We start from the raw sequence: 16258 nt of genomic DNA, 5'->3' as shown, positions 1-16258 counted from the left end.
AACTCGTGATTGTCTTTTGTTGCAAAAGACATGGCAACACTATTGCATAATCCTTCTCTACCAGATAGCAATTTTCTGCTGAGATGATGCTGCCGCAACATTCTTACGAGAATGCACCTCGGGCACTCCTGGCAGTAATTTCTGACAACTGACCCTCCACATCAACTCACGTCAAATGAGGTGGCCATGATGTGCATGCAAACGGTTAGTTCAAAGCAATATATTCCAAGCGTAAGACTTACTGTCCGAGGAAGATGCTGAAAACAAACGGCTAAATAGTTGCAGTTGATCTAAAAGTGATTGCTGAAACAAAGTGCGACATTGCGCAAACACACCTGGAAATCAGGTTTCCAATGAGGTTTCTCAAACTGTCCGTATATACGTAACAAAAGGCTGCAAGCCCCACGATGGATGCTGAGGTTTTCGAAGGAGAAGCAAATCAGAAAACCCAGCTGCAACTGCAGCCAGACTTGGCTGCTTGTACAAACGTTTTGCCAAACAAAATTAATCATCTAACTAACACTCCAACTGAGACCCACTAAACTCACTTACAAGAGCTTTACTCTCTTCACGCACAACTGACGCTCCACATTAACTCACGTCAAGTGAGGTGGCCATGATGTGCACCCAAACGGTTAGTTCAAAGCAATATATTCCAAGCCTAAGACTTACTGTCTGGAGGAAGATGCAGAAAACAAACTGCTAAATAGTTGCAGTTGATCTAAAAGTGATTGCTGAAACAAAGTGGGACTTTGCTCAAACACGCCTGGAAATATGTTGCTTTATTGAGGATCAAAAGGTCTTTTCAGGGGTTCAGTTTCTGCAGACCCACACTATAACTGCAGAAAAACTTGATCTCTTGTCCAGCTGAAAATGGAAGTCACTTCCGGCAATTACACACAGTAAAGTAGCCAAATTACAGTCAGCTTTCTCAGGGGAGCTGATTTCACAAACTGAGGTATGGAAACTGACTTTACCCGACTAGATACCAGTCGGAAAACGCCAATTTCGTTGTCGTTTATAAACGTAACCATGTTTCCAATCAGGTTTCTCAAACTGTGCTTATATAAGTAACAAAAGGCTGCAAGCCCCATGATGGATGCTGAGGTTTTCGAAAGAGAAGCAATTCAGAAAACCCAGCTGCAACTGCAGCCAGACTTGGCTGCTTGTGCAATCGTTTTGCCAAACAAAATTAATCATCTAACCAACACTCCAACTGAGACCCACTAAACTCACTTACAAGAGCTTCACTCACTTCATGTCACTGTCATAAGTTGTGCAAAGTCCCGACTGACGTCCTTTCAAGCTGAGACAAAGGTGAATATTGCAAGAAATGGAGACTTTTCTCAAGAACACCTTGAGTATGTTGATTGAATTAGAGAATAATAAACTAATGAGTTAGTTCCACTGTCCTAAAGAGTCAATTCCCACCAATGGCTGTCAGGATGGCCGAGCGGTCTAAGGCGCCAGACGTAAGCAAGGGCTCTTTCCCCAAAGGGACTTCTAGTCTCCAATGGAGGTGCGAGTTCAAATCCCACTCCTGACATGTCTTCCCTCTGCATGTTGGTCATGATATAGACATGTTTGTATTTGACAAAATTAGCAACTCGTGATTGTCTTTTGTTGCAAAAGACATGGCGACACTATTGCATAATCCTTCTCTACCAGATACCAATGTGCTGCTGAGATGATGCTGCCGCAACATTCTTACGAGAATGCACCTCGGGGACTCCTGGCAGTAATTTCTGACAACTGACCCTCCACATCAACTCACGTCAAATGAGGTGGCCATGATGTGCATGCAAACGGTTAGTTCAAATCAATATATTCCAAGCGTAAGACTTACTGTCCGAAGAAGATGCTGAAAACAAACGGCTAAATAGTTGCAGTTGATCTAAAAGTGATTGCTGAAACAAAGTGGGACTTTGCGCAAACACACCTGGAAATCAGGTTTCCAATGAGGTTTCTCAAACTGTCCGTATATACGCAACAAAAGGCTGCAAGCCCCACGATGGATGCTGAGGTTTTCGAAAGAGAAGCAATTCAGAAAACCCAGCTGCAACTGCAGCCAGACTTGGCTGCTTGTACAAACGTTTTGCCAAACAAAATTAATCATCTAACCAACAATCCAACTGAGACCCACTAAACTCACTTACAAGAGCTTCACTCACTTCATGTCACTGTCATAAGTTTTGCAAAGTCCCGACTGACGTCCTTTCAAGCTGAGACAAAGGTGAATATTGCAAGAAATGGAGACTTTTCTCAAGAACACCTTGAGTATGTTGATTGAATTAGAGAATAATAAACTAATGAGTTAGTTCCACTGTCCTAAAGAGTCAATTCTCACCAATGGCTGTCAGGATGGCCGAGCGGTCTAAGGCGCCAGACTTAAGCAAGGGCTCTTTCCCCAATGGGACTTCTGGTCTCCAATGGAGGCGTAAGTTCAAATCCCACTCCTGACATTTCTTCCCTCTGCATGTTGGTCATGATTTAGACATGTTTGTATTTGACAACTTTAGCAACTCGTGATTGTCTTTTGTTGCACAAAGCAAAAGACATGGCGACACTATTGCATAATCCTTCTCTACCAGATACCAATGTGCTGCTGAGATGATGCTGCCGCAACATTCTTACGAGAATGCACCTCGTGCACTCCTGGTAGTAATTTCTGACAACTGACGCTCCACATCAACTCACGTCAAGTCAGGTGGCCATGATGTGCATGCAAACGGTTAGTTCAAAGCAATATATTCCAAGCGTAATACTTACTGTCCGAGGAAGATGCTGAAAACAAACGGCTAAATAGTTGCAGCTGATTTTAAAAGTGATTGCTGAAACAGAGTGGGACTTTGCTCAAACACGCCTGGAAATATGTTGCTTTATTGAGGATCAAAAGGTCTTTTCAGGGGTTCAGTTTCTGCATACCCACACTATAACTGCAGAAAAACTTGATCTCTTGTCCAGCTGAAAATGAAAGTCACTTCCGGCAATTACACACAGTAAAGTACCCAAATTACAGTCGGCTTTCTCAGGGGAGCCGATTTCACAAACTGAGGTATGGAAACTGAGTTTACCCGACTAGATACCAGTCGGAGAACGCCAATTTCATTGTCGTTTATAAACGTAACCATGTTTCCAATCAGGTTTCTCAAACTGTGCGTATATAAGTAAGAAAAGGCTGCAAGCCCCATGATGGATGCTGAGGTTTTCGAAAGAGAAGCAATTCAGAAAACCCAGCTGCAACTGCAGCCAGACTTGGCTGCTTGTACAATCGTTTTGCCAAACAAAATTAATCATCTAACCAACAATCCAACTGAGACCCACTAAACTCACTTACAAGAGCTTCACTCACTTCATGTCACTGTCATAAGTTGTGCAAAGTCCCGACTGACGTCCTTTCAAGCTGAGACAAAGGTGAATATTGCAAGAAATGGAGACTTTTCTCAAGAACACCTTGAGTATGTTGATTGAATTAGAGAATAATAAACTAATGAGTTAGTTCCACTGTCCTAAAGAGTCAATTCCCACCAATGGCTGTCAGGATGGCTGAGCGGTCTAAGACACCAAACTTAAGAAAGGGCTCGTTCCCCAAAGGGACTTCTGGTCTCCAATGGAGGCGTGGGTTCAAATCCCACTCCTGACATTTCTTCACTCTGCATGTTGGTCATGATTTAGACATGTTTGTATTTGACAACTTTAGCAACTCGTGATTGTCTTTTGATGCACAAAGCAAAAGACATGGCGACACTATTGCATAATCCTTCTCTACCAGATACCAATGTGCTGCTGAGATGATGCTGCCGCAACATTCTTACAAGAATGCACCTCGGGCACTCCTGGCAGTAATTTCTGACAACTGACACTCCACATCAACTCACGTCAAGTGAGGTGGCCATGATGTGCATGCAAACGGTTAGTTCAAAGCAATATATTCCAAGCGTAAGACTTACTGTCCGAAGAAGATGCTGAAAACAAACGGCTAAATAGTTGCAGTTGATCTAAAAGTGATTGCTGAAACAAAGTGGGACTTTGTGCAAACACAACTGGAAATCAGGTTTCCAATGAGGTTTCTCAAACTGTCCGTATATACGTAACAAAAGGCTGCAAGCCCCACGATGGATGCTGAGGTTTTCGAAAGAGAAGCAATTCAGAAAACCCAGCTGCAACTGCAGCCAGACTTGGCTGCTTGTACAAACGTTTTGCCAAACAAAATTGATCATCTAACCAACACTCCAACTTAGACCCACTAAACTCACTTACAAGAGCTTTAGTCAATTCACGCACAACTGACGCTCCACTTTAACTCACGTCAAATGAGGTGGCCATGATGTGCACCCAAACGGTTAGTTCAAAGCAATATATTCCAAGCCTAAGACTTACTGTCTGGAGGAAGATGCAGAAAACAAACTGCTAAATAGTTGCAGTTGATCTAAAAGTGATTGCTGAAACAAAGTGGGACTTTGCGCAAACACACCTGGAAATCAGGTTTCCAATGAGGTTTCTCAAACTGTGCGTATATACGTAACAAAAGGCTGCAAGCCCCACGATGGATGCTGAGGTTTTTGAAAGAGAAGCAATTCAGAAAATCCAGCTGCAACTGCAGCCAGACTTGGCTGCTTGTACAAACGTTTTGCCAAACAAAATTAATCATCTAACCAACACTCCAACTGAGACCCACTAAACTCACTTACAAGAGCTTCACTCACTTCATGTCACTGTCATAAGTTGTGCAAAGTCCCGACTGACGTCCTTTCAAGCTGAGACAAAGGTGAATATTGCAAGAAATGGAGACTTTTCTCAAGAACACCTTGAGTATGTTGATTGAATTAGAGAATAATAAACTAATGAGTTACTTCCACTGTCCTAAAGAGTCAATTCCCACCAATGGCTGTCAGGATGGCCGAGCGGTCTAAGGCGCCAGACTTAAGCAAGGGCTCTTTCCCCAATGGGACGTCTGGTCTACAATGGAGGCGTAAGTTCAAATCCCACTCCTGATATTTCTTCCCTCTGCATGTTGGTCATGATTTAGACATGTTTGTATTTGACAACTTTAGCAACTCGTGATTGTCTTTTGTTGCAAAAAAGCAAAAGACATGGCGACACTATTACATAATCCTTCTCTACCAGATACCAATGTGCTGCTGAGATGATGCTGCCGCAACATTCTTACGAGAATGCACCTCGGGCACTCCTGGCAGTAATTTCTGACAACTGACGCTCCACATCAACTCACGTCAAGTGAGGTGGCCATGATGTGCATGCAAACGGTTAGTTCAAAGCAATATATTCCAAGCGTAATACTTACTGTCCGAGGAAGATGCTGAAAACAAACGGCTAAATACTTGCAGCTGATCTAAAAGTGATTGCTGAAACAAAGTGGGACTTTGCTCAAACACGCCTGGAAATATGTTGCTTTATTGTGGATCAAAAGGTCTTTTCAGGAGTTCAGTTTCTGCAGACCCACACTATAACTGCAGAAAAACTTGATCTCTTGTCCAGCTGAAAATGAAAGTCACTTCCGGCAATTACACACAGTAAAGTAGCCAAATTACAGTCGGCTTTCTCAGGGGAGCTGATTTCACAAACTGAGGTATGGAAACTGACTTTACCCGACTAGATACCAGTCGGAGAACGCCAATTTCATTGTCGTTTATAAACGTAACCATGTTTCCAATCAGCTTTCTCAAACTGTGCGTATATAAGTAACAAAAGGCTGCAAGCCCCATGATGGATGCTGAGGTTTTCGAAAGAGAAGCAATTCAGAAAACCCAGCTGCAACTGCAGCCAGACTTGGCTGCTTGTACAATCGTTTTGCCAAACAAAATTAATCATCCAACCAACAATCCAACTGAGACCCACTAAACTCACTTACAAGAGCTTCACTCACTTCATGTCACTGTCATAAGTTGTGCAAAGTCCCGACTGACGTCCTTTCAAGCTGAGACAAAGGTGAATATTGCAAGAAATGGAGACTTTTCTCAAGAACACCTTGAGTATGTTGATTGAATTAGAGAATAATAAACTAATGAGTTAGTTCCACTGTCATAAAGAGTCAATTCCCACCAATGGCTGTCAGGATGGCCGAGCGGTCTAAGGCGCCAGACTTAAGCAAGGGCTCTTTCCCCAAAGGGACTTCTGGTCTCCAATGGAGGCGTGGGTTCAAATCCCACTCCTGACATTTCTTCCCTCTGCATGTTGGTCATGATTTAGACATAGTTGTATGTGACAACTTTAGCAACTCGTGATTGTCTTTTGTTGCACAAAGCAAAAGACATGGCGACACTATTGCATAATCCTTCTCTACCAGATACCAATGTGCTGCTGAGATGATGCCGCCGCAACATTCTTACGAGAATGCACCTCGGGCACTCCTGGCAGTAATTTCTGACAACTGACGCTCCACATCAACTCACGTCAAGTGAGGTGGCCATGATGTGCACCCAAACGGTTAGTTCAAGCAATATATTCCAAGCCTAAGACTTACTGTCTGGAGGAAGATGCAGAAAACAAACGGCTAAATAGTTGCAGTTGATCTAAAAGTGATTGCTGAAACAGAGTGGGACTTTGCTAAAACACGCCTGGAAATATGTTGCTTTATTGAGGATTAAAAGGTCTTTTCAGGAGTTCAGTTTCAGGAGACCCACACTAAAACTGCAGAAAAACTTGATCTCTTGTCCAGCTGAAAATGAAAGTCACTTCCGGCAATTACACACAGTAAAGTAGCCAAATTACAGTCGGCTTTCTCAGGGGAGCTGATTTCACAAACTGAGGTATGGAAACTGACTTTACCCGACTAGATACCAGTCGGAGAACGCCAATTTCATTGTCGTTTATAAACGTAACCATGTTTCCAATCAGGTTTCTCAAACTGTGCGTATATAAGTAACAAAAGGCTGCAAGCCCCATGATGGATGCTGAGGTTTTCGAAAGAGAAGCAATTCAGAAAACCCAGCTGCAACTGCAGCCAGACTTGGCTGCTTGTACAATCGTTTTGCCAAACAAAATTAATCATCCAACCAACAATCCAACTGAGACCCACTAAACTCACTTACAAGAGCTTCACTCACTTCATGTCACTGTCATAAGTTGTGCAAAGTCCCGACTGACGTCCTTTCAAGCTGAGACAAAGGTGAATATTGCAAGAAATGGAGACTTTTCTCAAGAACACCTTGAGTATGTTGATTGAATTAGAGAATAATAAACTAATGAGTTAGTTCCACTGTCATAAAGAGTCAATTCCCACCAATGGCTGTCAGGATGGCCGAGCGGTCTAAGGCGCCAGACTTAAGCAAGGGCTCTTTCCCCAAAGGGACTTCTGGTCTCCAATGGAGGCGTGGGTTCAAATCCCACTCCTGACATTTCTTCCCTCTGCATGTTGGTCATGATTTAGACATAGTTGTATTTGACAACTTTAGCAACTCGTGATTGTCTTTTGTTGCACAAAGCAAAAGACATGGCGACACTATTGCATAATCCTTCTCTACCAGATACCAATGTGCTGCTGAGATGATGCCGCCGCAACATTCTTACGAGAATGCACCTCGGGCACTCCTGGCAGTAAATTCTGACAACTGACGCTCCACATCAACTCACGTCAAGTGAGGTGGCCATGATGTGCATGCAAACGGTTAGTTCAAAGCAATATATTCCAAGCCTAAGACTTACTGTCCGTAGAAAATGCTGAAAACAAACGGCTAAATAGTTGCAGTTGATCTAAAAGTGATTGCTGAAACAAAGTGAGACTTTGCGCAAACACACCTGGAAATCAGGTTTCCAATGAGGTTTCTCAAACTGTCCGTATATACGTAACAAAAGGCTGCAAGCCCCAAGATGGATGCTGAGGTTTTCGAAAGAGAAGCAATTCAGAAAACCCAGCTGCAAATGCAGCCAGACTTGGCTGCTTGTACAAACGTTTTGCCAAACAAAATTAATCATCTAACCAACACTCCAACTGAGACCCACTAAACTCACAAGAGCTTTACTCACTTCAAGCACAACTGACGCTCCACATTAACTCACGTCAAGTGAGGTGGCAATGATGTGCACCCAAACGGTTAGTTCAAAGCAATATATTCCAAGCCTAAGACTTACTGTCTGGAGCAAGATGCAGAAAACAAACGGCTAAATAGTTGCAGTTGATCTAAAAGTGATTGCTGAAACAAAGTGGGACTTAGCGCAAACACACCTGGAAATCAGGTTTCCAATGAGGTTTCTCAAACTGTGCGTATATACGTAACAAAAGGCTGCTAGCCCCACGATGGATGCTGAGGTTTTTGAAAGAGAAGCAATTCAGAAAACCCATCTGCAACTGCAGCCAGACTTGGCTGCTTGTACAAACGTTTTGCCAAACTAAATTAATCATCTAACCAACACTCCAACTGAGACCCACTAAACTCACTTACAAGAGCTTTACTCACTTCACGCACAACTGACGCTCCACATTAACTCACGTCAAGTGAGTTGGCCATGATGTGCACCCAAACGGTTAGTTCAAAGCAATATATTCCAAGCCTAAGACTTACTGTCTAGAGGAAGATGCAGTAAACAAACTGCTAAATAGTTGCAGTTGATCTAAAAGTGATTGCTGAAAGAAAGTGGGACTTTGCGCAAACACACCTGGAAATCAGGTTTCCAATGAGGTTTCTCAAACTGTCCGTATATACGTAACAAAAGGCTGCAAGCCCCAAGAAGGATGCTGAGGTTTTCGAAAGAGAAGCAATTCAGAAAACCCAGCTGCAACTGCAGCCAGACTTGGCTGCTTGTACAAACGTTTTGCCAAACAAAATTAATCATCTAACCAACACTCCAACTGAGACCCACTAAACTCACTTACAAGAGCTTCACTCACTTCATGTCACTGTCATAAGTTGTGCAAAGTCCCGACTGACGTCCTTTCAAGCTGAGACAAAGGTGAATATTGCAAGAAATGGAGACTTTTCTCAAGAAAACCTTGAGTATGTTGATTGAATTAGAGAATAATAAACTAATGAGTTAGTTCCACTGTCATAAAGAGTCAATTCCCACCAATGGCTGTCAGGATGGCCGAGCGGTCTAAGGCGCCAGACTTAAGCAAGGGCTCTTTCCCCAAAGGGACTTCTGGTCTCCAATGGAGGCGTGGGTTCAAATCCCACTCCTGACAATTCTTCCCTCTGCATGTTGGTCATGATTTAGACACGTTTATATTTGACAACTTTAGCAACTCGTGATTGTCTTTTGTTGCACAAAGCAAAAGACATGGCGACACTATTGCATAATCCTTCTCTACCAGATACCAATGTGCTGCTGAGATGATGCTGCCGCAACATTCTTACGAGAATGCACCTCGGGCACTCCTGGCAGTAATTTCTGACAACTGACGCTCCACATCAACTCACGTCAAGTAAGGTGGCCATGATGTGCACCCAAACGGTTAGTTCAAGCAATATATTCCAAGCCTAAGACTTACTGTCTGGAGGAAGATGCAGAAAACCAACGGCTAAATAGTTGCAGTTGATCTAAAAGTGATTGCTGAAACAGAGTGGGACTTTGCTAAAACACGCCTGGAAATATGTTGCTTTATTGAGGATTAAAAGGTCTTTTCAGGAGTTCAGTTTCAGGAGACCCACACTAAAACTGCAGAAAAATTTTATCTCTTGTCCAGCTGAAAATGAAAGTCACTTCCGGCAATTACACACAGTAAAGTAGCCAAATTACAGTCGGCTTTCTCGGGGGAGCTGATTTCACAAACTGAGGTATGGAAACTGACTTTACCCGACTAGATACCAGTCGGAGAACGCCAATTTCGTTGTCGTTTATAAACGTAACCATGTTTCCAATCAGGTTTCTCAAACTGTGCGTATATAAGTAACAAAAGGCTGCAAGCCCCATGATGGATGCTGAGGTTTTCGAAAGAGAAGCAATTCAGAAAACCCAGCTGCAACTGCAGCCAGACTTGGCTGCTTGTACAATCGTTTTGCCAAACAAAATTAATCATCTAACCAACAATCCAACTGAGACCCACTAAACTCACTTACAAGAGCTTCACTCACTTCATGTCACTGTCATAAGTTGTGCAAAGTCCCGACTGACGTCCTTTCAAGCTGAGACAAAGGTGAATAATGCAAGAAATGGAGACTTTTCTCAAGAACACCTTGAGTATGTTGATTGAATTAGAGAATAATAAACTAATGAGTTAATTCCACTGTCCTAAAGAGTCAATTCCCACCAATGGCTGGCAGGATGGCCGAGCGGTTTAAGGCGCAAGATTTAAGCAAGGGCTCTTTCCCCAAAGGGACTTCTGGTCTCCAATGGAGGTGTGAGTTCAAATCCCACTCCTGACATTTCTTCCCTCTGCATGTTGGTCATGATTTAGACATGTTTGTATTTGACAACTTTAGCAACTCGTGATTGTCTATTGTTGCGCAAAGCAAAAGACATGGCGACACTATTGCATAATCCTTCTCTACCAGATACCAATGTGCTGCTGAGATAAGGCTGCCGCGACATTCTTACGAGAATGCACCTCGCGCACTCCTGGCAGTAATTTCTGACAACTGACGCTCCACATCAACTCACGTCAAGTGAGGTGGCCATGATGTGCATGCAAACGGTTAGTTCAAAGCAATATATTCCAAGCGTAAGACTTACTGTCCGAAGAAGATGCTGAAAACAAACGGCTAAATAGTTGCAGTTGATCTAAAAGTGATTGCTGAAACAAAGTGGGACTTTGCGCAAACACACCTGGAAATCAGGTTTCCAATGAGGTTTCTCAAATTGTCCGTATATACGTAACAAAAGGCTGCAAGCCCCAAGATGGATGCTGAGGTTTTCGAAAGAGAAGCAAATCAGAAAACCCAGCTGCAACTGCAGCCAGACTTGGCTGCTTGTACAAACGTTTTGCCAAACTAAATTAATCATCTAACCAACACTCCAACTGAGACCCACTAAACTCACTTACAAGAGCTTTACTCACTTCACGCACAACTGACGCTCCACATTAACTCACGTCAAGTGAGGTGGCCATGATGTGCACCCAAACGGTTAGTTCAAAGCAATATATTCCAAGCCTAAGACTTACTGTCTGGAGGAAGATGCAGAAAACAAACGGCTAAATAGTTACAGTGGATCTAAAAGTGATTGCTGAAACAAAGTGGGACTTTGCGCAAAAACACCTGGAAATCAGGTTTCCAATGAGGTTTTTCAAACTGTGCGTATATACGTAACAAAAGGCTGCAAGCCCCACAATGGATGCTGAGGTTTTCGAAAGAGAAGCAATTCAGAAAACCCAGCTGCAACTGCAGCCAGACTTGGCTGCTTGTACAAACGTTTTGCCAAACAAAATTAATCATCTAACCAACACTCCAACTGAGACCCACTAAACTCACTTACAAGAGCTTCACTGACTTCATGTCACTGTCATAAGTTGTGCAAAGTCCCGACTGACGTCCTTTCAAGCTGAGACAAAGGTGAATATTGCAAGAAATGGAGACTTTTCTCAAGAACACCTTGAGTATGTTGATTGAATTAGAGAATAATAAACTAATGAGTTAGTTCCACTGTCATAAAGAGTCAATTCCAACCAATGGCTGTCAGGATGGCCGAGCGGTCTAAGGCGCCAGACTTAAGCAAGGGCTCTTTCCCCAAAGGGACTTCTGGTCTCCAATGGAGGCGTAAGTTCAAATCCCACTCCTGACATTTCTTCCCTCTGCATGTTGGTCATGATTTAGACATGTTTGTATTTGACAACTTTAGCAACTCGTGATTGTCTTTTGTTGCACAAAGCAAAAGACATGGCGACACTATTGCATAATCCTTCTCTACCAGATACCAATGTGCTGCTGAGATGATGCTGCCGCAACATTCTTACGAGAATGCACCTCGGGCACTCCTGGTAGTAATTTCTGACAACTGACGCTCCACATCAACTCACGTTAAGTGAGGTGGCCATGATGTGCACCCAAACGGTTAGTTCAAGCAATATATTCCAAGCCTAAGACTTACTGTCCGAGGAAGATGCTGAAAACAAACGGCTAAATAGTTGCAGCTGATCTAAAAGTGATTGGTGAAACAGAGTGGGACTTTGCTCAAACACGCCTGGAAATATGTTGCTTTATTGAGGATCAAAAGGTCTTTTCAGGAGTTCAGTTTCTGCAGACCCACACTATAACTGCAGAAAAACTTGATCTCTTGTCCAGCTGAAAATGAAAGTCACTTCCTGCAATTACACACAGTAAAGTAGCCAAATTACAGTCAGCTTTCTCAGGGGAGCTGATTTCACAAACTGAGGTATGGAAACTGACTTTACCCGACTAGATAACAGTCGGAGAACGCCAATTTCGTTGTCGTTTATAAACGTAACCATGTTTCCAATCAGGTTTCTCAAACTGTGCGTATATAAGTAACAAAAGGCTGCAAGCCCCATGATGGATGCTGAGGTTTTTGAAAGAGAAGCAATTCAGAAAACCCAGCTGCAACTGCAGCCAGACTTGGCTGCTTGTACAATCGTTTTGCCAAACAAAATTAATCATCTAACCAACAATCCAACTGAGACCCACTAAACTCACTTACAAGAGCTTCATTCACTTCATGTCACTGTCATAAGTTGTGCAAAGTCCCGACTGACGTCCTTTCAAGCTGAGACAAAGGTGAATAATGCAAGAAATTGAGACTTTTCTCAAGAAAACCTTGAGTATGTTGATTGAATTAGAGAATAACAACCTAATGAGTTAGTTCCACTGTCCTAAAGAGTCAATTCCCACCAATGGCTGTCAGGATGGCCGAGCGGTCTAAGGCGCCAGACTTAAGCAAGGGCTCTTTCCCCAAAGGGACTTCTAGTCTCCAATGGAGGCGTGGGTTCAAATCCCACTCTTGACATTTCTTCCCTCTGCATGTTAGTCATGATTTAGACATGTTTGTATTTGACAACTTTAGCAACTCGTGATTGTCTTTTGTTGCACCAAGCAAAAGACATGGCGACACTATTGCATAATCCTTCTCTACCAGATACCAATGTGCTGCTGAGATGATGCTGCCGCAACATTCTTACGAGAATGCACCTCGGGCACTCCTGGTAGTAATTTCTGACAACTGACGCTCCACATCAACTCACGTCAAGTGAAGTGGCCATGATGTGCATGCAAACGGTTAGTTCAAAGCAATATATTCCAAGCGTAATACTTACTGTCTGAGGAAGATGCTGAAAACAAACGGCTAAATAGTTGCAGCTGATCTAAAAGTGATTGGTGAAACAGAGTGGGACTTTGCTCAAACACGCCTGGAAATATGTTGCTTTATTGTGGATCAAAAAGTCTTTTCAGGAGTTCAGTTTCTGCAGACCCACACTATAACTGCAGAAAAACTTGATCTCTTGTCCAGCTGAAAATGAAAGTCACTTCCGGCAATTACACACAGTAAAGTAGCCAAATTACAGTCGGCTTTCTCAGGGGAGCTGATTTCACAAACTGAGGTATGGAAACTGACTTTACCCGACTAGATACCAGTCGGAGAACGCCAATTTCATTGTCGTTTATAAACGTAACCATGTTTCCAATCAGGTTTCTCAAACTGTGCGTATATAAGTAACAAAAGGCTGCAAGCCCCATGATGGATGTTGAGGTTTTCGAAAGAGAAGCAATTCAGAAAACCCAGCTGCAACTGCAGCCAGACTTGGCTGCTTGTACAATCGTTTTGCCAAACAAAATTAATCATCCAACCAACAATCCAACTGAGACCCACTAAATTCACTTACAAGAGCTTCACTCACTTCATGTCACTGTCATAAGTTGTGCAAAGTCCCGACTGACGTCCTTTCAAGCTGAGACAAAGGTGAATATTGCAAGAAATGGAGACTTTTCTCAAGAACACCTTGAGTATGTTTATTGAATTAGAGAATAATAAACTAATGAGTTAGTTCCACTGTCCTAAAGATTCAATTCCCACCAATGGCTGTCAGGATGGCCGAGCGGTCTAAGGCGCCAGACTTAAGCAAGGGCTCTTTCCCCAAAGGGACTTCTGGTCTCCAATGGAGGAGTGGGTTCAAATCCCACTCCTGACATTTCTTTCCTCTGCATGTTGGTCATGATTTAGACATGTTTGTATTTGACAACTTTAGCAACTCGTGATTGTATGTTGTTGCACAAAGCAAAAGACATGGCAACACTATTGCATAATCCTTCTCTACCAGATACCAATGTGCTGCTGAGATGATGCTGCTGCAACATTCTTACGAGAATGCACCTCGGGCACTCCTGGCAGTAATTTCTGACAACTGACGCTCCACATCAACTCACGTCAAGTGAGGTGGCCATGATGTGCATGCAAACGGTTAGTTCAAAGCAATATATTCCAAGCGTAAGACTTACTGTCCGAAGAAGATGCTGAAAACAAACGGCTAAATAGTTGCAGTTGATCTAAAAGTGATTGCTTAAACAAAGTGGGACTTTGCGCAAACACACCTGGAAATCAGGGTTCCAATGAGGTTTCTCAAACTGTCCGTATTTACGTAACAAAAGGCTACAAGCCCCAAGATGGATGCTGAGGTTTTTCGAAAGAGAAGCAATTCAGAAAACCCAGCTGCAACTGCAGCCTGACTTGGCTGCTTGTACAAACATTTTGCCAAACAAAATTAATCATCTAACCAACACTCCAACTGAGACCCACTAAACTCACTTACAAGCGCTTTACTCACTTCATGCACAACTGACGCTCCACATTAACTCACGTCAAGTGAGGTGGCAATGATCTGCACCCAAACGGTTAGTTCAAAGCAATATATTCCAAGCCTAAGACTTACTGTCTGGAGGAAGATGCAGAAAACAAACGGCTAAATAGTTGCAGTTGATCTAACAGTGATTGCTGAAACAAAGTGGGACTTTGCGCAAACATTCCTGGAATTCAGGTTTCCAATGAGGTTTTTCAAACTGTGCGTATATACGTAACAAAAGGCTGCAAGCCCCACGATGGATGCTGAGGTTTTTGAAAGAGAAGCAATTCAAAAAACCCAGCTGCAACTGCAGCCAGACTTGGCTGCTTGTACGAACGTTTTGCCAAACTAAATTAATCATCTAACCAACACTCCAACTGAGACCCACTAAACTCACTTTCAAGAGCTTTACTCACTTCACGCACAACTGACGCTCCACATTAACTCACGTCAAGTGAGGTGGCCATGATGTGCACCCAAACGGTTAGTTCAAAGCAATATATTCCAAGCCTAAGACTTACTGTCTGGAGGAAGATGCAGAAAACAAACTGCTAAATAGTTGCAGTTGATCTAAAAGTGATTGCTGAAACAAAGTGGGACTTTGCGCAAACACACCTGGAAATCAGGTTTCCAATGAGGTTTCTCAAATTGTGCGTATATACGTAACAAAAGGCTGCAAGCCCCACGATGGATGCTGAGGTTTTTGAAAGAGAAGCAATTCAGAAAACCCAGCTGCAACTGCAGCCAGACTTGGCTGCTTGTACAAACGTTTTGCCAAACTAAATTAATCATCTAACCAACACTCCAACTGAGACCCACTAAACTCACTTACAAGAGCTTCACTCACTTCATGTCACTGTCATAAGTTGTGCAAAGTCCCGACTGACGTCCTTTCAAGCTGAGACAAAGGTGAATATTGCAAGAAATGGAGACTTTTCTTAAGAACACCTTGAGTATGTTGATTGAATTAGAGAATAATAAACTAATGAGTTAATTCCACTGTCCTAAAGAGTCAAGTCCCACCAATGGCTGTCAGGATGGCCGAGCGGTCTAAGGCGCCAGCCTTAAGCAAGGGCTCTTTCCCCAAAGGGACTTCTGGTCTCCAATGGAGGCGTGGGTTCAAATCCCACTCCTGACATTTCTTCCCATGATTTAGACAGGTTTGTATTTGACAACTTTAGCAACTCGTGATTGTCTTTTGTTGCACAAAGCAAAAGACATGGCGACACTATTGCATAATCCTTCTCTACCAGATACCAATGTGCTGCTGAGATGATGCTGCCGCAACATTCTTACGAGAATGCACCTCGGGCACTCCTGGCAGTAATTTCTGACAACTGACGCTCCACATCAACTCACGTCAAGTGAGGTTGCCATGATGTGCATGCAAACGGTTAGTTCAAAGCAATATATTCCAAGCGTAAGACTTACTGTCCGAGGAAGATGCTGAAAACAAACGGCTAAATAGTTGCAGCTGATCTAAAAGTGATTGCTGAAACAGAGTGGGACTTCACTCAAATACGCCTGGAAATATGTTGCTTTATTGAGGATCGAAAGGTCTTTTCAGGAGTGCATTTT

The 16258-nt window shown here is 43.0% G+C and overlaps 9 non-coding genes across 9 annotated transcripts; all 9 read left to right on the top strand.

Moving 5' to 3' along the window:
• Positions 1–2355: 2355 nt before the first annotated feature.
• On the top strand, positions 2356–2462 carry trnal-uaa (transfer RNA leucine (anticodon UAA)). Its single transcript has 2 exons — positions 2356–2393; positions 2418–2462. It is a non-coding gene; the product is annotated as a tRNA-Leu (tRNA).
• Positions 2463–3536: 1074 nt separating this feature from the next.
• On the top strand, positions 3537–3643 carry trnal-uaa (transfer RNA leucine (anticodon UAA)). The gene is made up of 2 exons: positions 3537–3574; positions 3599–3643. It is a non-coding gene; the product is annotated as a tRNA-Leu (tRNA).
• Positions 3644–6071: 2428 nt separating this feature from the next.
• On the top strand, positions 6072–6178 carry trnal-uaa (transfer RNA leucine (anticodon UAA)). Its single transcript has 2 exons — positions 6072–6109; positions 6134–6178. It is a non-coding gene; the product is annotated as a tRNA-Leu (tRNA).
• Positions 6179–7251: 1073 nt separating this feature from the next.
• trnal-uaa (transfer RNA leucine (anticodon UAA)) lies at positions 7252–7358 on the top strand. Its single transcript has 2 exons — positions 7252–7289; positions 7314–7358. It is a non-coding gene; the product is annotated as a tRNA-Leu (tRNA).
• A 1674-nt stretch (positions 7359–9032) lies between these two features.
• trnal-uaa (transfer RNA leucine (anticodon UAA)) lies at positions 9033–9139 on the top strand. The gene is made up of 2 exons: positions 9033–9070; positions 9095–9139. It is a non-coding gene; the product is annotated as a tRNA-Leu (tRNA).
• Positions 9140–11566: 2427 nt separating this feature from the next.
• Positions 11567–11673, top strand: trnal-uaa (transfer RNA leucine (anticodon UAA)). Its single transcript has 2 exons — positions 11567–11604; positions 11629–11673. It is a non-coding gene; the product is annotated as a tRNA-Leu (tRNA).
• A 1072-nt stretch (positions 11674–12745) lies between these two features.
• On the top strand, positions 12746–12852 carry trnal-uaa (transfer RNA leucine (anticodon UAA)). The gene is made up of 2 exons: positions 12746–12783; positions 12808–12852. It is a non-coding gene; the product is annotated as a tRNA-Leu (tRNA).
• A 1073-nt stretch (positions 12853–13925) lies between these two features.
• On the top strand, positions 13926–14032 carry trnal-uaa (transfer RNA leucine (anticodon UAA)). The gene is made up of 2 exons: positions 13926–13963; positions 13988–14032. It is a non-coding gene; the product is annotated as a tRNA-Leu (tRNA).
• A 1679-nt stretch (positions 14033–15711) lies between these two features.
• Positions 15712–15818, top strand: trnal-uaa (transfer RNA leucine (anticodon UAA)). Its single transcript has 2 exons — positions 15712–15749; positions 15774–15818. It is a non-coding gene; the product is annotated as a tRNA-Leu (tRNA).
• Positions 15819–16258: the final 440 nt, after the last annotated feature.

Source organism: Channa argus, unplaced genomic scaffold (genome assembly GCF_033026475.1).
Source record: "Channa argus isolate prfri unplaced genomic scaffold, Channa argus male v1.0 Contig039, whole genome shotgun sequence".
In the NCBI taxonomy this organism is placed as follows: Eukaryota; Metazoa; Chordata; class Actinopteri; order Anabantiformes; family Channidae; genus Channa; species Channa argus.
This window is presented reverse-complemented; position numbering and strand designations above follow the sequence as displayed.